Genomic DNA, 25,059 nt, shown 5'->3' with positions numbered 1-25,059 from the left:
CTTTGGCTAGCACAATAAATCCTCTCAGACCTGTGGAACATAGGAAGCTGATAATCCAGCTCTCTACACTCATACATCTGGAGTCTTTCACTTGCAACATCCAATTGATTCTTTACCATTTCAGAGATTTTGTCTTCAGTACTGTATCTAAAGACTATTGCATACATTGATTCTTCTGTGTGAAAAAAATGAACCTTATCTTCACCTGAACTTATATCATTTTGTCTGTCACAATTTAATTTAAAGTATTATTCCATTCCTTTAACTGTTTTATATACACCTATAAAATCAACTGTTGGACATTTCCTTTCTTGGCTGAGAAGCCCAAGTTTCTCCAGTTTTTCTGTAGAATTCAAACTATCTGTGTTGTCCCCTTCATAGTGTTGGGTGGGACTTCTACTTGCAGCTGCATGACCTGTTTCTCCTGAGGCCTATTAATGTAAGTGGGCGGTTAGATTGGAAGAGGGGGTGTTCTCTTGGTCAATTCAAAAAAATCAGGACCATTACTGCTGCTTCCTCAAGTCTGCTGTTACCTTTCTCCAGGCAGTCCAGGGGTGTCACAGTAAGACAGACAGAAGATAGGAAAATCTGGCACAACCTCTCCCCACTCCCCACCAATCTATCAGCAACTTAATGCAGCACATGGGGAAGGGGAGACAAAAGTAATCACAACAAAGGTACCTGAGGGATGAAAATTTAGCTTGGACAAGCAGTGGGCACCTACTGCCCAATTTTGCTTCTTTCCAAGCAATCTCACATGGTATAGTGGAAGAAATCCAGCCCTAGGGATCAGCTTTTTGGCTTTTCTCATCTGAACATTTCCTTTGTGTCTCAGTGACCAGAGCGGGACACGGTACTCAAGATGTGGTCTGACCATCAGTACAATACAGTTTGATTGCCATTTCTTCAAAGTTTTATCTTACTCTTCTGGCTGGATAATTCGACATGCCATCAACTTTGATGATTTCTGCATTGGGTTTAGGTTGGGTTTAGAATCACTCAAGTCAAATTACAAACTTAGCTAAGTGAAATATTTTTGATGTCTGGGGCTAACCAGGTGGATCAAAATGATCTCCCACTGAAAATGTTCTGTACTTTCATGTTTATAAAGGTTTTTGCTGGTAGTTTTAATCGAATCTGTTCTAAAAGGACATGATTCTGATTTTGTTGCAAATAGAGAGAGTCTGTATATACACAACCCCAATGGGCAGAACTTACTGACTTAGTTTCTGATGGAGCATTGGGACAATAACCGGGTCGGTGACCTCACCCTGCGGGTAGTGGGCCTTCTGGCCAAAATTTGCGTGATCCAATAATAAAAGAAGAAGCCACCTCCGGGATTGGTGTCCAATTAGGTGCAGTGGGAGAGACGAGCAGCCAGAAGCCTGAAGGATTATTTAAAGGTACACCAGCAGAACAGGCAGTGGCAGAGCTGTGTTTGGTGGACAGAAAATGCACAGAAGCAAAAGGAGGAGGAAGATGGATAACAGAAGGGAAGGGCAGTGCCACAATTCACAATGCATCAGTTGAAGTCAAAGTGGAAGCTGTGAGGGCACAGGGGCAGATGCACTTTCCAGAGAATGATAAGAGCCATCCAACCTCCTCAAAGTACATGGAATCCACATCCCCGTGTAACTGGCAATTCAATTAAGAAACCCAATTATTGAGGACAGCAGTTATGAACCACAGGCTTTTGTTTCAATAACATATGCCCCATTTTCATAAAAATGACTGAATCAAGACTTTGTCTCAAGATCACAGCAAGGATTCTCTATTCCACTTTAACTTTACTTTGCAACGCACAATGATAAGATCAAATTCCATTTAAAAGCCTCGTTTATTTTCATTTGCACACTGCGTTCTTACAATAGATGTTTCAGCCAGTAGCTGGATTTTAATCTAGCAAACGTACCTCAAGTCTGGGGGATTCTGTTTACACCCAGAGCCACCAGCAGCAAAGCATGTGATCTTTCAATGAGATATTTGGTTGAATGTACCAGGGCTCAACCAAAATTGCCTGCCACCTTCCTCAGTACTGATTGGTGGTGTACCGATGGGCACTATCTATCTCATTAAATGTAGCTTGCAGTTGGCAGACGCCACTGTCAGTCTTCTGTTGTCACCCAGAGGCTGATTCCTTCCTGGCTCCCAGGTGGGCATGGGGTTAATTTATAGAAGGGCATGGGGGTAAAATACCCCCAGTGACCTCCTATAAATTACCCCCAGTAACTCCAATGAAGTATCCCCAGTAGCTCCTGTGAAATACCCCTGGTAACTCCTATAAATTCACCTCAGTGCCTCCTACATATCAATGCTTTCCCCACTCGCCTGATTGCCCAATAGAGGCATTCTGGTGGAAAGGCCAATCAGGGCACTGAATTTTGGGAAAGATTTTGACCCCCCCCCCCCCCCCGCTCCAGCTCCAGATGCCAGTGAGATGGATTTCCACATGTGTGGGAGTGTCCTGGTGCAGCCACTTAATGGTAGATGAAGGGTGGCATTCCGATTCCCAGGATGCAGCCAGGAGGGTTTTTTTTGGATTTGCCAACAGTAAATGGATTGTGAGGGGAGGAGTTGCAGGGGAGGGGCCTCTGGGGAGCTGAAAACCTGAACATCTGAGCAATCTGGAGAAAACTGTTGGGACACCGGAACATTTAGTGAAAAACTGGGACTGTCTTGGTAAAAGCAGGATGTCTGATCACCCTAACCATTGCATTCATATTTGCTTCCTAATTGTCCTAATTGTGTGTTTTACTCACAGAGATTCCTGACCTCACTGGCAACTCTACCCCGGGAAATCCAGAGGGAGGCAAACTACCAGACTGTTGCTTTTGTCGCTCATTTTCCTGGGCACCCTCCCACCCCACGGGCCTTCAAGCCAGTCTCCAATGGGCTGAGAAAATTCCTCCCAATCTTACAACACAAGGCAACCCAAGAGATGTTTGATCATACCTTACCTCTAAATCAGAGCATAAATGTCTTAGAGCATAATGCATAAGAAGAGCGAGGTTAGAGACAGTTGGAAATTTATTGATGTATTGTTTAAGTAATGTGAGATAACCATGCAGTAACATTTACCTCCCATTTGAAAAATTTAATGTATATAAAGGGTGATCTGTCAATCTAACAGTTTTTTAAAATTAAATCAGCACTCTCTTCCCATTGTATCCTTCAGTCACTCTTGTCATCTAATTGTCTCCTAAATCCATTTATAATGTCAGCTTGACAACTTTCCCATGTAACTTAATCAATAAGTTGCTCAAACTTTGTGAGAAACGATTCTGCCTGACTTCACTTCATTTCTTCATCTGCAGTGAGTGGTAGTGCAGTGGTTTTAATTATATTTATTCTATTTGCTGCGCCCTTTTCCTTTGAAACACACCCTTACGTGCCAAACCCTTCCCATCCTTTCTTTTGTGCCAACTGGTCAATTGACCCTCCCTGCCTCACCTCTGTGGCCTTGTGATTGATAACTTTCAGCTCATTTCTCTGCAGAATGCTTTTGTTGATTGGGTTGGACGCTGCGTAACTGCAATGGGAAACACTCACACGGTTTCTCATGAGTGTAATCAGTAGTGATTTGTGTGATTGATAGTACTAGCACCAAAGCCAATTGAAGGTTGTCACGATCACTTAGTTTGATCTGTGACACAAAATATATCAGTGAAATAAAAATAGTGGACTTGGTGTTTAAAATGCAGGATATGTTTGATAGGTTGCGGTTGAGTAGGTGACTATTCAGCAATGTCATTTTCAGAATGTTTTTTAGTTGGGAGGTCCAATGACAGTATGGGAGGGGGAGAATGCTGCATGCTTAGTGCTGAGATTCACAGTGCACTTGATGTGGAGCATTATAAGATCAGTCTGTTGTCAGCCTACAGCAATAATATGGTAAATACTGACAATATTCAAACCATTGGCTTAATAATCAATAATTCTTTAATCAAAGTCTCCCCTCATCTTCCTTTCTCATATGCAATAGAGTTGACGATTGGAATGTATCACATGACCCCCTTGAATAGTCTGTGAAGAATTTGGAGCCAGAGGAATGGGAAGTTTGAAGGGCAGGTTTTAGGTTTAGAAGAAGCTCTGGACTTATACAAAGACAAAAATATGAATTTTACATTTGCCTTAGCTTTTCACCAGAGAGGTTCACACCTGTGTCACAAAGGTGCATGCTGGGCGTGTAAAGCACAGAGTACTCATACCTTGTCATGAAGGTGCATGCAAAGACATGCTGCTGAGTTCCCTTTGCTACAACACACCCCAGTTAAACTCATCATGACCGCTGGGTAGAGCTAATGCTGTAATCAGCTTTTATAGAGCATGATATAGTAGACTTACAGTGCTGTTATAAACAGTAGAAAATTTTGTTGTAACTTGCCTGTCGATAGATGATTTCGGAAATAGCTGTCAAGATGGATTGCACTTGCAATTTTATGGATGGCAACCAAGGCCTTTAATTCCGTTACCCACAATTAATATAATAGTCACCAAACTTCAAAGGACACCAGTGGGTTCAGCTGGCTGCATGTGCAGCATCATGGCAGTCTGCAGTCAGATGCACAAATGCACAAACTGGGCCAATCAGGCATCCCCTTACAGTACCTTGGAAGCCCGCTCCTTTCATGATAGTGTAGGATCAGACGTGACAAAAGAGATGTGTGAGGAAGAGAGTAATAGTATGTACATGAGGGAGGAAGAAAGAGTGAAATGGCTTGTTCCTGGGCAGCTTGCATAATATCTGGCACTGCTGATGAACTTGCCAAAGCCAGAACAATGCTGGTGACAGAAGTGGAGCCTCTACACAGGTGTTACTGGGGAGGAAACAGGGTGGCTTCTGAATTTGATTTTTAAAAATTCTTTCATGGGATTTGGGCATCACTAGCAATGCCAGTATTTATTGCTCACCCTTAATAGCCCTTTAGAGTACCCCCAGTAACTCTTATAAAGTTCCCCTAGTAACTCCTATAAATTCACCCCAGTGCCCCCTATAAATCAGTGGCTCCCCCGCTGGCCTCCTCTATGGAATGCTTAATTGGCCAATAGGAGCATTCTGATGGATTGGCCTTTCAGGGCACTGAATTTTGGGAAAAAAATTGCCCCAGCTCTGGATGCCAGTGAGAAGGATTTCTTTGTATGCAGGAATGCCCCAGTGTAGCCGTTTAATGGTAGGTGAGTGGGTAGCATTCTGATTCTCAGAGTATAGTTGAGAGGGTTTAGTTTTGGGTTGGGTTTGCCAACAGCAAATGGAATGTGAGAGGTGGGTGAGGGGTTGGCAACAATAATTAAGAGTCCACCACATTGATTTTGGTCTGGAGTCACATATAGGCCAGACCAGGTAAGGATGGCAGATTTCCTTCCCTAAAGGGCATCAGTGAACCAGATGGGGTTTTTCAGACAATCATTGTTAGCTTCACTGTCACTGAGACTAGCTTTATATTTCAGATTTTTTTTTGGATTAATTCATTTATTTATAGAAACTAAGTTCCACCAGCTGCTGTGATGAGATTTGCACCTAGTGTCCCCAGACCATTAGCCTGGGCCTCTGTATTCCTAGTCCAGTGACATTACCACTATGCCACCATCGTTAAAGTTGAAGTACAATGCATTGATTTTTACAGAACTTCCTTTGCACCTTATCCATCACTGAAGCATAGGTTGGGAAGCTGAAAGTTGTGGTTTGTAAGGCACGCTTTCCATTCATTCTAAATTACATGCAATTCAAACATCCTGTTAGTACAGTAAATTTAGAATGGGTGAATGCAAATGTCAAACTAACAGTGCGAATAAGAACAGAAAATGCTGTAGATAATCCGCAGGTGAGCCATCTATAGAGAGTACAAGCTCACATAATAACATTCTTCATCAAAACAAGAAACAATTACACATTTACAGGAGTTGAAAAGGAACACATTGAAGGGAATACATGAGAGAAGTAGTCTAAACTGAAAAGAAGATTAAATCAAAAACAGGAGATGTTTAAATGGTTGAAGTGATATTCGCATGAGATAGGAAGAAGCATAATAAAATAAAAATAACACAATTAAGAGATGTGGAACATAAGAATTGCTAAATGATAAAAGACTACAGTCCCTCTGGTTTATCGTCTACCATCCTGGTAGCTGCATGATACATTGCTAATAAAGTTGTTGACTAACCATAGCAATAAATCTCTATCAATTAATCCACAATAAACCCAGGCATGAGTTCACGAAAACCCTAGTGGTGGCGAGCTTTGGGGATTGTAGGTTTAAAGTCACTTCGAATCTTGTCATTCAAAGGAAAGAGTGCTAACCAGTTAAGCCTGACACATTTTTTTCTATGGACTTGGATTTACTAAACTGCCTTTTAATTTTCTTGTGTGTCTTCTCTAGTGTTCCCTTACTGTCCTAATTCTTGTTGGGATACTCTTTGACAGACACCAATAGCTTTTCAACATACCACTCAAGAGCCAATTCTTCATTTATGAGGGTAGGTAGTGTTGGCAGCTATTCGACTATGATGAGCAGCATCACTAATAGGCCTGATTCCGTCTTCACCCAACGTTTACATGAATAAAATTTCCAGCAGGGGTCAATGGACAGTAATTAGGACCAGGCACTGTGACTGGCTTTCCCCCCTCCTCCTGACAATCTAGAAACTGCCATAACTACCAACTCGAGGTCAGCTAAACCAACACACAATCAATGACCAAACCTACAAACTGCTTGTTGTGCGTGGCTGACAGCAGACAGTGTATTCAGTAAATCAGGGAAAAAAAAGCACTGGTGATCGTCCTCCCATCTGCTTGGGTTAGAGTCAAACTCAGCTCAGAATGATCAGTGCTCCTTTTCACACAGTATGCTTCAAATCCTGTTCCCTTTATTAGGATGACAGTTGGCCATCCGTGGATAATTTTTGTTTAGACAACTGTTATGATCCATTAAATGAAATCAAAGGGCCTATAATTTCCTATTGATTTCTTGTCACTCAGTTTAAGTGGTCCCAAGGCAATGTTTATATCCAATTCAGACATTCATGGAAACATCCATGATTAACTGCCAGTCAGAGTGATTAATCAATTAACATTCATTATAGACTTTACGAGCAATACAGTTTTTCAATTATTGCTTCACAGCTGTGAGGAGGCCCATCTGGTACAAATTCGCAACATCCCTGTCCATTTGCATTCTGTTAATTTGGCTACAGAGAATATCTTATTCAAATATTTATTTCCATTCTGTTAATTTACTTCTCCTACCCCCTGCTGGCCAATGATACACCTACTCCCCACAGCAGCCAATGATCACTCCTCTGTGCCAAACACCACCACACCTGCACCGATCATCCTGCCCCACCCCAGCCAGCTGTAACCCCCTCACCCTGGGCAAATGCCAACCTCTCCCCCCATAACCCTTGTGATCCAGGAAATTGTATCCCTCCACCACTTCCAAAGTTCTCTTATTTCCAGCCACCTTTAACTTCCCCCCACCCTCTGTCATCCTTACCACCCCACCAATCACCAAAGCAACCCGACCCTGGCCACCACCACAACACTACCAGCCTACATTCACTTCCCCCTCCCCCAGCCCTCACTTCCTTTGGCCTAGAATGCGGTCCGCAGGCCTGGGTTCTCTCCTTCCTCACTTACCTCAGAGCTGCTGCAGCACAAGTAGCGGTCTGACCTTCACTGACAATTCACTTTTAGCTTAGCTCAACTGAGCAGCTCAGTTGAAATGAGGTTCAATATTGCATTGCTGCCGCCCTTATCATTTATGGGCAGAGAATGAAACCTGTGCTCTCCATGTGGCTTGACCATCTCTGAGTCTTTACCATAACCAGGCTAAAGATTGTCATTGAGCAATAACTCAGCCGGCCCAGGCACATAATTGCTGTAGTTTCAAGGCTGAGCATTCTGTGATGAGTGGCTCACCTCCTGACTGCCCAAAGCCTCTCCACACCTACAAGGCACAGGTGAATATTGGATACTCTCCACTTGCCTACATGCAGACAGCTGCAGTAACACTCAAGAAGCTAGGCACAATTTATCAAGCTGCACTGCAGGAACTTGCCAGAGCTTCTTTGACACACACATTCCACAGCAACAATAAAGTAAATGACCAGTGAATCGATTTTTCATGGTACTCTTTGATGGACAATACTGACCAGCACTCTGTTTATGTAAATTAGTGTCATGGAATCTTTAATATCTCCCAGAACAGGGGAATAAGGCCTCTTTTAACACCTATGTATAAATGTCTAATGAAAAATTGCAGTGGGAAACTATTCTTAAAGAAGACATGTTTCAGTAATTTGTGCTATTCTGTAGCTTTATCCGCCACACATATTCCTTTTGAACTGGTTGCCAGTGGAAGTGCGGGATCAGCCAATTTACCCTCTCAACCCTTATAGCTTCCTGCTGCCGAAGACCCTAATCCACTTGCCAGACAGGTAACGGATCTAGTTGGTTTTGGAGAAAATACATTAAAATTAAGTAGCAAGATCTTGACCTCAGTTTTATCCGAGTGCACCATTTGCTTTAGGCATCGCATGCGCCATTCCCATAATTAAACTTGTGATCTTAAGGTGATGGGTTCAACACCCACTTCAAGGATTTAAGTACACTGACATTTCAGTGCAGCCCTGAGGGAGCACTGGACTGTTGGAGGTGCCATCATGTTAAACTGAGGTCCTGTCTGCTTTCTTAGGTGGGCATAAAAGATCCCTTAACCCAATTTTGAAGAAGAGCAGGGGTGTTCTCCTGCTGCCCTCATCAATACTTATCCCTCCAACCAACATCACTAAAACAGATTATCTGCCCATTATCTCATTATTGTTTTTGGGGCCTTGCTGTGTTTCCCTACATTACAACGGTGGCTACATACCAAAACTATACTTCATTAGCTGTGAAATGCTTAGGGATGACCTGAGATTGTGAAACATATCTCATTATCCACGGCTTTTGCCTGCTTCTCTGAGAACTACCAAAACTAGAAGTTCCGGTATAATGTGGAAAATTGCTTAGGTATGCCTTGTCCACAAAAAGCATGACAAATGCAATCTGGCCAACCACCACCCAATCAGCTCACTCTCAAACATCAGCAAGGCTTCATTCACAATGCTATCAAATAGCACTTGCTCAATAACCTGTTCACGAGTGCTCAGTTTGGGTTCCAGTCAGCCCCAGGCCTCATCATAATCTTCATCTGAACATGGGCAAAAGAACTTAATTTAAGAGGTGAGATAAAGTGACTGCCCTTGACATCAAGGCAACATTTGACTGAGTGTGGCACAAGGAGCCCTAGAAACATTGTAGTCAATGGGAAGCAGGAGGAAAATGCTCCGGCAGATGGATTCATACTTAGCATAAGTACAATGGTTACGTTTGTTGGAGGCCAATCATTGCAGCCTCAGGACTTCACTGCAAGAGCTCCTCAGGGTAGTGACCTAGGTCTAATTATCTTTGGCTGCCTCATCGATGGTAAGTGGCTTTCGCCCCACATAAGTGCCATTCAAAGGCATCACCATTGACAAATTCCCCACCATCAACATCCTGGGGCAACCACCATTGACCAAGAAACTTTACAGACCTTGCATGTCATCCATTGCTCAGTTGATAGCACTCTGGCCCCTGAGCCAGAAAGGTGAGGGTTCAACTCTCACACCAGGACTTAAGCACAAAAATTAAGGCTGACACTCCAGTGCTATACTGGTGGAGGTGCTATCTTTTGGATAGGGCATGAGATTGAGCCCCTGTCTGCCCTCTCAAAGTGGATGCGAAAGGCCCCATGGTGCTATTTTGAAGAAATGATGGGGAGTTATCCCTGGTGTCCTGACTGATATTTATTAATCAATCAACACCGCAAAAGCAGATTATCTGGTCATTGTATATTATTTGGTTTGTAGGAACTTAATGGGTGCAAGTTGGCTTCTGCTTTTCCTACATTACAACAGTGACTACACTTCAAAAGTACTTCATTAGCTGTGAAGCAGTTTAGGACATCCTGTCTTCATAAAAGGTGCAATATAAGTTATGAGTCTTTCTTTCTTTTGGATCAACCACATAAATACTGAGGCTACAAGAGCAAGTCAGAGGCTGGGACATCTGCAGCAAATGACTCACCTCCTGCCTACCAAGGCTATCTACAGGCACAAGTCATGAAAGTGATGGCATACTCCCCACTTAGCTGGATGAGTGCAGCTCCAATGAACTTGACACCGTTCAGGACAAAGCAGTCTTCAGTATCAAGGGGTATTGGGGACAGGAGGAGAAGCAGAGTTGACAGTGGAACTTCCTCCCTACCTAACAGCATTGTGGGTGGACACCATATGGATTGCTGCGGTTCAAGTATGAGACTCAACACCACCTACTCAAGGACAATTGGGTATGGATGATAAATGCTGGTCTTACCAGTAATGCCCACATTCCACAAACAAATAAAAAGATAGCATTAGTAACGAGAGAGTTAAAGGGTAGCATGATTCTCCATTGAGTGATAGCTTAAGAGCTCTTGACACTTTTAAACACATGACTGGAGAATGAACCTGAAGAGATGTGATTTGACTGTTTTATTACTGGTTGACTGACGTAAGAGAAGGTTAGTTTGTTCATGTGTAAGAATAGTTGGCAGGTCACTGTATTGCTTGGATGGATAATAAACCATTCCATTTTAGCTCATTGCAATGTTGCTGTTTCTGAAATTGATTAATTCTTATAAATCACAAATTTAAATAAAATGTATCACAGCTATTCACATCTCACCATGTAACTGTGCTCACTAATAATTGCCAGGAAGTGGATGAAATTTATACTCCATCTCATATTTGCTGTGAGAGAGTAGTATTGGCCAGGGCATAAGAACTCTCTGCTAGCATTATTATGATGGAAGGACACATGACAGCTCAGATTTTTCAAGGATCCATGGGCAGCATAAAATTTCACTGATGAGCATGCAGGTTGTAAAGTTGTGCACAACACCTTCCGTGACTGATTCCTGCCTTTTCCAAGTTGACATTTTGGGGCAGAATGCAAACAGAACAATAGGAAGGCACAGCACATTTTATAAGTAAAATTATTGAAATAGAAGTCCTATGCTAAATTTCATGATTTTGGGTCAACATTTCATGACAACACATGACAGCTTAATGACCTTGGTATGGCTTAATTCTGAAAGTAAGGTTGATATTCCTCTTGGTGTTGAAATGCAATATTTTTGGCAGAGCTTTTTTATCGACTTCTTAGATTGCATCGTTTATCTTCTTTTTTTGCTAAAACCTTCAGTTTATCAACAGGATTTTCTCATAGTCTTTCCAATTGTTGCTGTATACAAATCTGAGTGAATGGGAACTCTTTTACCTCTTAAATTGGAAAAGGAGGACCAAGTCATAAAAATAACATCATTTTCAAAAGGTATATTCACAGGCATGCCATTCCTCCCTAGATAGTCATGGGATATCCACCTTCACCATCTCTCCTTTACCACGGATGTTCAACTCCTGGCTGCCTGTTTCTCACCTAAAAAGGGGAAAACTTGTATTTGTTTGCCTTGTGGGATTTTGTGTGTTCATTTGTCATGTCTAAATCAACTTTGTCCAAACCAGGTGGAAGGCTGTTTAGTTGCAGAAATTGAGGTCCTCTGCTTGTTGTAGGTGTCCAATTGCAACTTTCAAGGAAAAATGAAGTATTCACAGTGCCATTGCTTCAAGCATTGAGAGACTTAACTATTGATCCTTAGCAATTTCAATTCAAAGTACATAGAGTGAGGTCTATTGTTAATATAACGAAGGAACAGGTGATGAGTGTTTTCACATAGAACCTTATGAAGAACATGGAATGCTTCACCATAACTAGTTATTAATACAGAAGATCCACGAGGAAATATAAAAGCAAAATACTGCAGATATTGGAAATATGAAATAAAAAAAAAATACTGGAAAGACTCAGCAGGTCAGGCAGCATTTGTGTAGAGAGAAGCAGAGTTAATGTTTCAGATCTGTATGACTCTCCTTCAGAGCTGAATAGAGGTAGAAATGTGATAGATTTTACACTTTTTAAGAGGGGGTGGATCAGGTGGAACGAAATAGAAGATTAGGAATATGTGGGAGCTCAGGAGAGATTTGATAAAGATATCATGGATCCAAGACAAAGGGAATGTTAATGATAGTGTTAAAGACTAAAGAAGGTGCTGGTGGTGGCATAAAGGTAAAATAGCAGAATGTGTTAATAGCAGAACAAGGGTCAGTGCTCTACGAAAGTAAAACGTAAGAACAAGTGGCAGATGTGGTAGGAGGGGGTGCAGGTGTGAAAAAAAACTTGGATTAAAAACAAGGTCAGGATGGAGGAGACAGTTCACGGTCTGAAGTTGTTGAACTCAATGTTAAGTCCAGAAGGTTGTAAAGTGCCTAATCGGAGGATGAGGTGCTGTTCCTCAGCTTGTGTTGGGCTTCACTGGAACATTGCAGCAGGCCAAGGATGAACATGTGGGCATGAGAGCAAGATGGTGAACTGAAATGGCAAGTGACAGGAAGGTGGGTCATGCTTATGGACTAAATGAAGGTGTACTGCAAAAGGGTCACTCAGTCTGCATTTAGCCTTCCTAATGTAGAGGAGACTGCATTGGGAGCAGTGAATAAAGTAGACCAAATTGAAGGAGATGCAAGCAAAGCGCTTCTTGATCTGAAAGGAGTGTTTGGGGCCTTGGATGGTGAGGAGGGAGGAGGTAAAGTGGCAGGTGTTGCAACTTCTGTGATTGCATGGGAAGGTGCCGTGCGAAGGGGATGAGGAGTGGACCAGGGTAGCACAGGAGGAACAGTCCCTGAAGAATGCTGACAGGGAGGGTGAGGGGAAGATGTGTTTGGTGGTGGCATTATGATAGAGTTGGCAGAAATGGCAGAGGATGATCCTTTGAATACAGAGATTGGTGGGATGAAAAGTGAGGACAAGGGCGACTCTATCATGGTTCTGGGAGGGAGTGGATGGGGTGAGGGCAGAGGTGTGGGGAATGGATTGAACACGGTTGAGGGCCCTGTCATCCACATTGGGGCACCGCCTGTTAAAGAAAAAGGAAGACATGGCAGAAGAACGTTTGGGAAGTTAGTATCATTGGAACAGATGTGATGGGGAAAAAGGAACTGGGAGAATGGGATGGAGTCCTTACAGGAAGCAGGTTTTGAAGAGCTGCAGTTGAGGTAGCTGTAGGAGTTGGTGGGCTTGTAATACCACCACCAAACACATCTTCTCGTCACCCCCCATCAGCATTCTTTAGGGGCCATTCCCTCCGTGACACCTTGGGTCCACTCCTCTATCTCCCCCAACTCCTCATCCTCTTCCCACAGCACCTCTCCATGCAACCATAGCTGGTGCAACACCTCCCTCCTCACCATCCAAGGGCCCAAATCCTCTTATCAGGTGAAGCAGTGTTTCATTCGCCCTTCTTTCAACTTTATCTGCAGTATTCGTAACCCCCAATGCAATCTCTTCTATATTGGGGAGACCAAATGCAGACTGGGTGACCATTTTGCTGAAGACCCTTGCTCAGTTCGCAAGCATGACCCTGACCTTCCTGTAGTTGCCAATTCAACTCATCATCTTGCTTTCATGCCCACATGTTCTTGGCCTGCTGTAATGTTCTGGTGGAGTCCAACGCAAACTGGGGGAAGGGCACCTAATCTTCCGACGAGGCACTTTACAGCCTTCCAGATTTAACATTGAGTTCTACAACTTCAGATCATGAACTCGCCTCTATCATCACCCTTTTATTAATCCAATTTTTTCCCCCAGCCACACCCCTCCACCTCCACCTCCATCCCAGAAAGTCATCTGTCACTTGTTCTTATGTCTTGCTTTCACAAAGTGTTGACCCTTTTTCTGTTATTAACACATTCTATTTTACCTTCATATCACTAATCAGCACCTTTTTAGTCTCCAATACTACCATTAGCACTCCTTGTGTCTTGTGTCCATGACATCTTTGTAAATCTCTCCTGAGCTCCCACCTATCCCTGACGTTCTCTCTTTCTTCACCTGCTCCATCCCCTCTTAAACAGTATAAAATCTATCATATTTCTACCTCTCTTCAGCTGTGAAGAAGAGTCATACGGACTCAAAACGTTAACTCTGATTCTCTATCCACAGATGCTGCCAGACCTGTTGAGATTTTCCAGCATTTTCTGTTCAAATTCCATAAGGGTTTCTTCCTATCCTCTATAATACGTATACATATCTGAATAGAATGGAAAGAGTGCCTTTGAGAGTTGAACAGGTTGCTGGCTATGACAGGCTATTGTGACATTATCATTCAGCAAATGTATAAGTTAAATGTGAAAGTGGCTGGAATGAGCAAAGAAGATATAATTTATTCCAAGATATGTGATAACTAATCATGCAAAACATCCCTTCAGCTATTGGACACCTCAAAGATTGAAAACGTATGTGAGGAGACCCTTTCCCTCAAGCCAGCTCACTTCTATACCTCAGGCAGAAAGGGACTGTGAGGGTTTGACAACATGGAATGTCCTCAGTCTCCAGCTGGAATCCCACCTCCCATGGTTGTTTTACTCTGACTCAACACCCATGTAGGTTGCTCTCATGCATTTTTTCTGAGAAACATTTAAGTATGTGAATGACACATGTGAATGTGTGAACCTGCTTTTCTGCCATTTAGGGAAGTATTTAGAGTATACTCAGCTCAGCCATCTGCAATGGATATAGGCTGGAGCTCCATGCATAAGGGGCAATGACATTTTCAACGATTTCTTAAAATTACTTTTTAATGCTTCATGATTGCTATTTTTTTTAAGTGCTATTTTCTGTTGTTTCCATTATCTTGCTCAAGAGTCTTTTTGGCATCAGAAACACAGCTGGAGTGTTTCTATGGATACATAAGTACTTGAATATTCTGAATTATAATGGAAAATGCTTTCCAGTCCACCCAGCCTGTCCCACACATGCATAATGACTGGTGCATCACAATATGAACATTCTCCACCTCATCCGGAAGCCATGTAATCTCCAAAATAAGGGAAAAAGCATCTGGAAAATTCCTCTCTGATCCTGTTAGGTGATTGAAATTGGTCCCAGAGACCACTTTGTCCTGATTCATGGCATATCTTTTTTCCGATTTGGCCATTTCAGCCAAAAGCAGGCCCAACTCTCACATGAAAATATTCTGTGAATTGGTGTTCACTGCATGGGGTGGAATTTTAATGGAAGAAACCTGCTTGTAGCGGAGGGCTGGTAATGGGTCGGGAACCCAATCATTGTAAAGGTGACTATGCTGTGGTGGCTTAACTCAGTTATGGCATTAGTATCCTGTCTCTGGATTTCCCCATCAGTCCCAGAATGTGATGACTGTTGTAATATTATGCGCTTGCCAATGCAGCCAATGGCATGTACCTTCAAGAAGCTGCATAGCGACATCATTATGACATCACCATGTGTAGGCTGGAGGATAAAAGGTACAGCCTCCATGTTAGATGTTCACTATTGCCTGTGATCTCTACTGCAGATGTTCACTATTGTCTGTGCCCCTGTATCAGTAAGACTTTATACCTTATGAGTCAGGCATATAGTCAAGTCATCAATCTATATAACAGTTAGGACTCAGGCTAGATCAAGGCCTGTGCAGCACTGTATATAGTTGTTGTTGGTAATAAACTTCATGTAATTGTGTTCGATTAGAACACTTGTCAGCCTCATATCTTGCTTAGCATAGATAGCATAGAGACAGATGACCTGAGGTCTACACTGAGACCCTGAACATATATGGTGACAGCAGACCGTAAGAGACCATGAAAATGACAAGCTGCACATGTCAATGGAAGGATTTCTATTTAAAGGGACTCTAGCAGGGGATTGGCTACATCCTAAGTTGCAACTGAAATGTTCTGGAAGGAAAACAACAGAAGCAAGACTTGATAATGTTGTCCCCTCTTCTCTGACTCTTCGCTGAAGGTGATGTTGGAGGCATTGATGGTCTGCAGAGAAGTGCTGTTTCCTATGGAGGGGAGAAAAAGCCTAGTCATGGAACTGAAATAGGTGTGGCTGGAAGTCACAGAAGCAGTCAGCAATGGGATTGTGGTCCCTAAAACTACAAGTACTGCAAGGGGTCCAACGTTCTCATTAAAGCTGGAAAGGTGTCAGAACACTTCCAGATGCCAACATCCACCTTCTGACTTCCTAAGCATTCTCCTTCTGAACTCCTCAGACCAATATACCACTCAGTCCTCTCTGTCAAAGCATCTCCTCACATCTCAATCTGTATACCCAACATGCAGGTTCACCCTCATCTCAGTGTCATCTCACACCCTTTCCTTATAATCACTCTGCACAAATGCTGTCATCCTGTCATCTCCATGCACTTTAATGCTAACAGTTATAACTCTGCTTTCTCTCCTTGCAATAGAAGGAATTGCACAATTCCAGGGTGAGACAGAGGGTAGCACTGCAGTCATAGACACCCTGCCTGCTGCTGCAGAGGAGGCCTTGAAAAAAAGCATGGTGGCAGTATCCATGGGCCTAGGGTTAGACATCACACTGCCAATAAGCTTTTAACAGTCACCCAGGTTGAATTGCTGTCATCACTGTCCGAAATGTCAAATTCTGCAGAATTTAGAATTTGAACATTTCCCTGTGTTAGTTCTCATTCATATCTTTCATCTGCCACAGGTTCTTCAGGAGGGGTTGGAGTGGGAGGACGCTGAACTGTCCTTACAGGAAGGCAATGTGAGGGAGTGCTGAGACTGGATTCATGAACAACTTCCACCAGTGCAGAAACACACAGTGGTATGTAGTCGTGTAGAGATAGCTAGGATTTCACAGGGTGAGGCACAATTCACACATAAACAGGTGCAGTTGTTGGAGGCAGGGACAGCAATGGAGAACCCCTGTCAGATTCCCTGTACTTTTGGGAAAGGGGAAACAATAGAATATGAGAATAAACAAGCCAGGAATATAAAAACAAATTGTAAGGGCTTTTACCAGTACATAAAAAGGAGATGAGTAGTTAAAGTAAACTTTGGTCCTTTAGAGGCAGTGACAGGATAAATTAACATAGGGAATTAAGAAATTGCAGAGATGTTGAACAAATAGTTTTTCTCAATCTTCACAGTAGAAGATACAAATGAAAAACCAGGAATAAAGAGTAACCAATGAGGAAATAAGAGCGATGAACTTGAAGTTATAATTATCAGCAAAGAAAAAGAATTGGAGAAACATGAGGGACGAAAACGAAAGGCCCGATGCTCAATGGGGGTTTCCTGGCTGTCTCCACACACACCCCAATAAAAGCCAGAAGTGAGCGGGATCATATTGGCTTTCTGAGACGCTGGCATTTTTGGAGGATTTAACCCCTGCCTTCATCTGAACGTGCTCACACCTTGGTAGCAAAGATTCTACCCATATTGTCTGCAAAGTCTCCATGAAGGGCACTGTGACTTGAAGAACTTACAAGACCCTCAGAACAGCAAAATGGTAAAAGAAGCAGACATGAAAAAGGGCCACCATAGTACAGATGTTCACTCATCACTGAGAGAAACAAGCCATTCAGCTCAAGCTATAGAGCCCCAAGTTTGTTGGCAAGAGGATTTAAATTTAATCACTGATGCTTTTTTGATTGAAATGATACAAGATAAAATAAGGCATGCGAGAGAGATCAGCATGCCCCAGAGGTAAGCCGCCTACATTGACCATTACAATCAGCAGTAAGACCTACAGGTCTTGCCACATATACATGATATTATCAGCAGAAAGAAACCAAAGGATTGAAAAGCTGACAAATTCTCAGAACCTAATAGTCTATATTCCAGGGCTCTAAAAGAGGGAGCTGCAGGGATAGTGGATGTGTTGATGATTTTTCAAAATTCCCTAAATTCGCAAGAGTCGCAGTGTTTTGGAAGTTAGCAAATGTAATTCTGTCATTCATGAAAGGAGAGACAAAGAAAATAGGGAACTAGAGGCCACTTGGCTTAGCATCAATCATCCTCAAAATACTACAACTTATCAAAGAATTATAGAAAGTTTACAGCACAGAAAGAGGCTATTTGGCCCATTGTGTCTGTGCCGGCCGAAAAATGCTTTACCAGTCTAATCCCACTTTCCAGCATTTGTTCTGCAGCTCTGCAGGTTATGGCACTTGAGGTAAATATCCAGGCACCTTTCAAATGAGTTGGGGGTTTCTGCCTCTACTACCCATTCAGGCAGTGAGTTTGAGACCCCCACAACCCACTGGGTGTAAAAGCTTTTTCTCATCTCCCCTCTAATCTTTCTACCAATCACTTTAAATGTACGTAGCCTAGTCACTGACCTCTCTGCTAAAGTAAATATGCCCTTCCCATCCACTCTATCCAGGCCCCTCACAATTTTGTACATCTTAATCCTATCTCCCCTCAGACTCCTCTATTCCAAGAAGAACAACCCCAGTCTATCCAATCTTTCTTCATAGCTGCAGTTTTCCAGTCCTAGCAACATCCTAATAAACTTCCTCTGTACCCTCTCTAGTGCATTTATATCCTTATTGTAATGAGGTGACCAGAACTGCACACAGTACTCAAGTTGTGGCCTCACTAATGTTTTTTATAATTCCAGCATATTCTATGCCTCTGTCAATAAATGAAAGGGTTCCATAGCCTTGTTAACCACCTTATCAACCTGTCCTGCTATTCACTGGAGTTCAGAAGAATGAGGGGGGATCTCAAAGAAACCCATAAAATTCTAACAGGACTAGACAGGGTAGATGCAGGAAGGATGTTCCCGATGGTGGGGGAGTCCAGAACCGGGGTCACAGTCTGAGGATACGGGGTAGACCATTTAGGACTGAGATGAGGAAAAATTTCTTCACCCAGAGAGTGATGAGCCTATGGAATTTGCTACCACAGAAAATAGTTGAGGCCAAAACATTGTATGTTTTCAAGAAGGAGTTAGATATAGCTTTTGTGGTGAAAGGGATCAAAGGATTTGGGGAGAAAGCAGGAGCAGGCTATTGAGTTGGATGATCAGCCATGATCATAATGAATGGCGGAGCAGGCTTGAAGGGCTGAATGGCCTACTCCTGCTCCTGGTTTCTATGTTTCTATGTTTCTATGTTTCTATGTCAGGGATCAGTGGGCATTCACTCCAAGGTGCCTCAATTCCTCTACACCTCTCAGTATCCTCCCATTTATTGTGTAATCCTTTGCCTTGTTTGGCCTCTCCAAATGCACCATTTCACACTTCTCTGGGCTGAATTCCATTTGCTACTTTTCTGCCCATTTGACCAGTCCATTGATATCCTCTTGCAGTTTACAGCCATCCTCCTTGCGATCTACTGTGCGGCCAATTTTTGTGTCGGCTGCAAATTTCTTGACTATTCCCCCTACATTTATGTCCAAATCATTAATATACACCACAAAAAGCGGGGGACCTAGTACTGAGCCCTGCGGAACCTTACTGGTTCACAAAAACACCCCTCAACAATTACCCTTTGTTTCCTGCCACTGTGCCAATTTTGTATCCAGCTCGCTACCTTCCCCGGGACAGAATTTTACATCCTGCAGGTGGCGCGCGCCTGACCCAATTGGGTGTAAAATAGCGTGCGATGACATCGGGCGAGCGTCCCAATACCAATGCGCACTCGCGCGATATTTTGGTCAGCGGGCGTACGCGCGAGTTGGCGAGAGTGCCTGCCGACAATTAAGAGGCCTGTTAAGGCGACTAATTTATTAATTAAGAGAGATTTGTTGCTGCCCATCCAACATTACAGTTGGCGGGCGGGCAACTCGGCCAGGCGGCCTTTGTATTTTTGAGGAAACCTCATCCACAACGGGATGAGGTTTCCAACATTCATTTTAAAAAAATGCTTTGACCTAATTTTTATTATGTATATGTTCATGTGAGTGAGTCCTATGTGTGGACATTTTTTTCCAGAATTTTGAAATCTTTATTTTTGATTTTAAAATTCTTCAGCTCTCTGAGGCAGCTCTCTGCCTTCAGGGAGCTTTCATTGCGCACTCCCCCACACCCGTGCAGACTTCAGTGCCCGCCCTCCTCCTGCCCCCACCCCGGTAGTGCTGAGCCTTTCAGCCTGCCTTTCACGTTTGCTGGCTGTTAGTTGGCTAGCTAGCACGAAATTGTGATCGGGGGCTGTATCCTGGCCGCTCCCAGGCCCGCCCACCATGCCTGCCTGACAACCCGAAAATCCTGCCCCTGGATCCCATGGGTTTTTTTTTTACCACTCTGCATTGTGGGACCTTGTCAAAAGCCTTGTTAAAATCCATGTAGACTACATCAACTGCATTACCCTCATCAATCCTTCTTGTTACTTCCCGTAAAAAGTCAACCAAATGAGTCAGACACTTTCCTTAACAAACCTATGCTTACTGTCCTTGATTAATTCATGCCTTTCTAAGTGACAGTTTATCCTGTCCCTCAGAATTGATTTCAATGATTTGCCCACTGCTGAGGTCAGACTGACTGGCCTATCGTTATTCAGTCTATCGTTCACTTCCTTTTTAAACAAAGGTACAATATTAACAGATCTCCAGTGTTCTGGCACCTCACAAGTATCCAGTGACGATTGGAAAATGATGGTCAGAACCTCTGTTATTATCTCCCAAGCTTCCTTTAACAGCTTGGGGTGCATTTCTTCCATCCCTGGTGATTGATCCACTTTCAAGGATGCTAATCCTGTTAATACTTCCTCTCTTCCTATGTTTATCACATCGAATACTTCATACTCCTCCTCCTTAACTACAATGTCTGGTTTGTCCCTCTATTTTTTTTTACTAATTCTTGGGATATGACCATTGCTGGCAGGGCTAGAATTTATTGCCCGTCCTTAATTTCCCTTTAGAATGTGATAGACAGATGCCTCCCTGAACCATTGCTGTTCATGTGTTGTAGGTACTATGCTGTTAAGAAGGAGGTTCCAGGATTTTAACCCAGTCACAATGAAGGAATAGCAATGTAGTTTCAAGTCAGGATGATGTGTAACGTCGAGGGGACTTGCAGTTAATGGTGTTCCCATGCACCTGCTGACCTTTTCCTTCGAGCTGGTAGAGGTTGCAGAGTTTGGAAGGAGCTATTGAAGATCCCTTGGTAAGTTGTTATTAAGAAAGCCTTAACAATGCCCTTAGAGAACCATAGTATGATCAGACAGAGTCAACATAGTTTTATGAAAGAGAAATCATATTTGACAACTTTATTAGAGTTTTTTTGGGGATGTAACTAGTGGGGTAGATAAAAGGGATGTAATACTAGGATTTTGATAAAACTTTAATACAGAAGCTTAATACACAAGAAAAAGGGCTCAAGGAGCTGAGGGTAACATATTGGCATGCTCATAGAGCTGAATAAAGAAACAGAGTATGGATAAACAATGTGTTATCAAGTTGGCAGGCTGTAAGTAGTGGAATGCTGCAAGGATCAGTCCTGGGCTATTTTCAACCTATGTTAAAGGCTTGGATAAAGAGACTGAAAGTAATGTATCCAAATTTGCTGACAGTACAGGTGGCAATGTAAGCTATGAGGCAGACACAATGAGGCTGTAAAGAGACTTAGACAGGTTAAGTGAATGGGCAACAAGGTGGAGTATAATGTGGGGAAGTGTGAGGTTATTTGCTTTGACAATAAGAAAATGGAGGAAAACTTTTAATTATTTATACTCAGGGAGACTTAGGAGTACTTGTACAAGGAATGCAGAACTCAAGTATTGCTGAAAAAAAGAAGCATGTTGTCGAACTTTTTCATTTTGCACTCATCAGGACAATTTGCATAAATATCAAATGTAAAGGGAATGATTCATACTTCATAAGAAGAGAATGCTGAATGGTTGGCAGTTGGACTCTTTTTGGTATAGTTATTGCCATGAAGAAAGCAGTTAACTGATGACTGACAGTTAATTGCTAAGCTTTGTTTAAATTCAAACCAGACAGGTTGACTATGATTGGTCAAGGCATGGCCCTGGGGAATGAACCAGTGAATGGCTGTTGTGTATTTTGTTTAATTGAAACAGGCGCAATGTGTGTACATGTTCTTTCTGTCTGCAAAGCACAGGGCCCCGTGTATTAATGTATGTAGCTTTTAGCATGTGTAAGTGTGCTACTCTGTCAGCCTCACTAATAATCATGATTGGTTGTCAGTGTAATTTTTAGCGCACTCAGGATTGTTTAGCAAATGTGTCCAATCATGGAATCACATCTAATGTTGGACACTGTGTTTTGAGTTTTGCAAGCACGGCTGGTTGGGTACATTCTGTACCTTATAAAAACAAAAAACTGCGGATGCTGGAAATCCAAAACAAAAACAGAATTACCTGGAAAAACTCAGCAGGTCTGACAGCATCGGAGGAGAAGAAAAGAGTTGACGTTTCGAGTCCTCATGACCCTTCAACAGAACTAGGTGAATCCAAGGAAGGGGTGAAATATAAGCTGGTTTAAGGTGTGTGTGTGTGTGGGGGGGGGGGGGCGGGGGGGGGGGGGGGGGGGGGGGGGCGGGTGGGAGGGGGGGGGGGGGGTGGGGGGAGGGGGATTTGGGTGGGGGGGAGAGAAGTGGAGGGGGGTGGTGTGGTTGTAGGGATAATCAAGCAGTGATAGAAGCAGATCATCAAAAGATGTCACAGACAAAAGAACAAAAGAACACATAGGTGTTGAAGTTGAACACCTATGTGTTCTTTTGTTCTTTTGTCTGTGACATCTTTTGATGATCTGCTTCTATCACTGCTTGATTGTCCCTACAACCACACCACCCCCATCCACTTCTGTCCCCACCCCCCCCCCCACCCCCCCACCCCCCCCCCCACCCCCACACACACACACACACACACACACACACACACACACCTTAAACCAGCTTATATTTCACCGCTTCCTTGGATTCACCTAGTTCTGTTGAAGGGTCATGAGGACTCGAAACGTCAACTCTTTTCTTCTCCGCCGATGCTGCCAGACATTCTGTAACTTGCCTGCTGCGAACATCAGTTAACTGGTGCACTCCCCATGGCGAAGCCTCTTCCAATCAGAGTCCACTTGCCAACCAATTGGCATTTGCTTCTTATGAAGTATAATTTGTTGATCCCTTTAAATTTGGTATTCATGCAAACTGTCCTGATGCGTGCCAGATGAAAAGCTTTTATAACATGTGTTTTTTCTCAGCAATACTCAAGCTCTGTACTACGAAATGACTATTTGAATACAGAAATAGTAAACAAATATATCAGGCAATTAGGAAGACACATGACGTGTTTGTTACAAGGGATCTGGAGTACAAGAACAAGAAAGTCTTGTTCCAAATATATGGGTTTTTTGGTGAGACTGCACTGGACTACTGTGCACAGTTTTGCTTTATCTAACAAAGGATTAGAGATGATCGAGTTAAGGTTCACCAAATGGGTCCCGGAGATGAGAGGGTTGTCCTATGATGTGTGATTGATTCAATTGGGCCCATAGTTTCTGGAGTTTAGAAGGATGAAAGGTGATCTCTTTGAAACATACAAGGTTCAGAATGGACCTAATGGGGATAGGCACTGAGAGGTTGTTTTCCTTAGCTGGGAAATCAAGAACATACAGGAACAGACTCAGAATAAAGGGTTGACCATATAGGACTAAGATGAGGAGAACTTTCTTTACTCAGAGGGTTGAGAATATTTGGAATTCTCTACTCCAGAGGCTTGTGGATATCCCATTGTTGAATATATTCAAGGTTGGGGTACACAGATTTTTAATCTCTCAGGGAATCAAAGAATTTTGGGGAGTGGACAAGAAAATGGAGTTGAGACAAAAGATCAGCCATTATCAGATTGAATTGCGGAATAGGCTCAGGGGGGTCATATCATCTACTGCTCCTATTTCTAATGTTTTTCTGCTTAACTGTGAAATTTCTGTGTCTGACTGGCCTCTTCAGTGTCAAAGTGGAAGTGGCAGCCTTAGGAATCATGGTACTAATCAGCTGGGGGACACACTGGTGGGCAGCAAATGATGAAATCCTGCAGATGTCACCAACAGATACCTGAAAGGAGGCAGAGATGAAGAATTTTATGGCTGTGGTGATCTTAGTAACAAATGGCAATAGGAGTACACCTGATTCTCTTGATCAGTCTTGTTCCAGGAGGCTGATGTGTTTTTTTTAAATTATTCTTTTACGGGATGCGGGCATCACTGGCTAGGTCAGCAGTTATTGCCCATCCCTAATTGGCCTTGAGAAGGTGATGATGAGCTGTCTTTTTAAAGCGCAGCAGCCCATGTGTTGTAGGTGCACCACAGTGCTGTTAGGGAGAGAGCACCAGGATTTTCACCCAGCGACAGTGAAGGAACGGCGATATATTTCCTAGTCAGCTTGGTGCATCGCTTGGAGGAGAAGGTGTAAATGGTGATGTCCCCATGCATCTGCTACCTTTGTCCTACTAGGTGTTAGAGGTAATGGGTTTGGAAGGTGCTATCGAAGAAGCAGTGCATCTTGTAGATGGTACACACTGCTGCAACTGTGTGTCAGTGGTGGAGCAAGTGAATGTTGAAGGTGGTGGATGGGATGCCAATCAAGCAAGCTGCTTTGTCCTGGATGGTGTCGAGCTTCTTGAGTGTTGTGGGAGCTGCACTCATCCATGCCAGTGGATGCATTCCATCATACTCCTGACTTGTGCCTTGTAGATGGTGGACAGGCTTTTTGGGAGTCAGCAGGTGAGTTACTCATCACAGAATTCCCCACCTGTTACCTGCTTTTGTAGCCACAGTATTAATATGGCTGGCCCAGTTCAGTTTCTGGTCAGTGGTATCCCCCAGGATGTTGATAATGGGGGTTTCAGCAACGGTAATGCCATTGAATTTCAAGAGGAAATGGTTGGGTTGTCTTTTGTTGGAGCTGGTCATGGCCTGGCATTTATACAGCACAAATGCTATTTGCCCAAACCTGAATATTATCCAGCCCTTGCTATATATGGACATAGACTGCTTCAGTATCTGAGGAGTCATGAATAGTGCTGAACATTGTTCAATCATCAGTGAACATCCCCACCTCTGATCTTATGATGAGTCTTTGATGGAGCAGCTGAAGATTTTTGGGGTCAGCACTATCCTGAGGAACTCCTGAAGTAATGTCCTGAGACAGAGATG

Source organism: Carcharodon carcharias, chromosome 6 (genome assembly GCF_017639515.1).
Source record: "Carcharodon carcharias isolate sCarCar2 chromosome 6, sCarCar2.pri, whole genome shotgun sequence".
Classification (NCBI taxonomy): domain Eukaryota; kingdom Metazoa; phylum Chordata; class Chondrichthyes; order Lamniformes; family Lamnidae; genus Carcharodon; species Carcharodon carcharias.
This window is presented reverse-complemented; position numbering follows the sequence as displayed.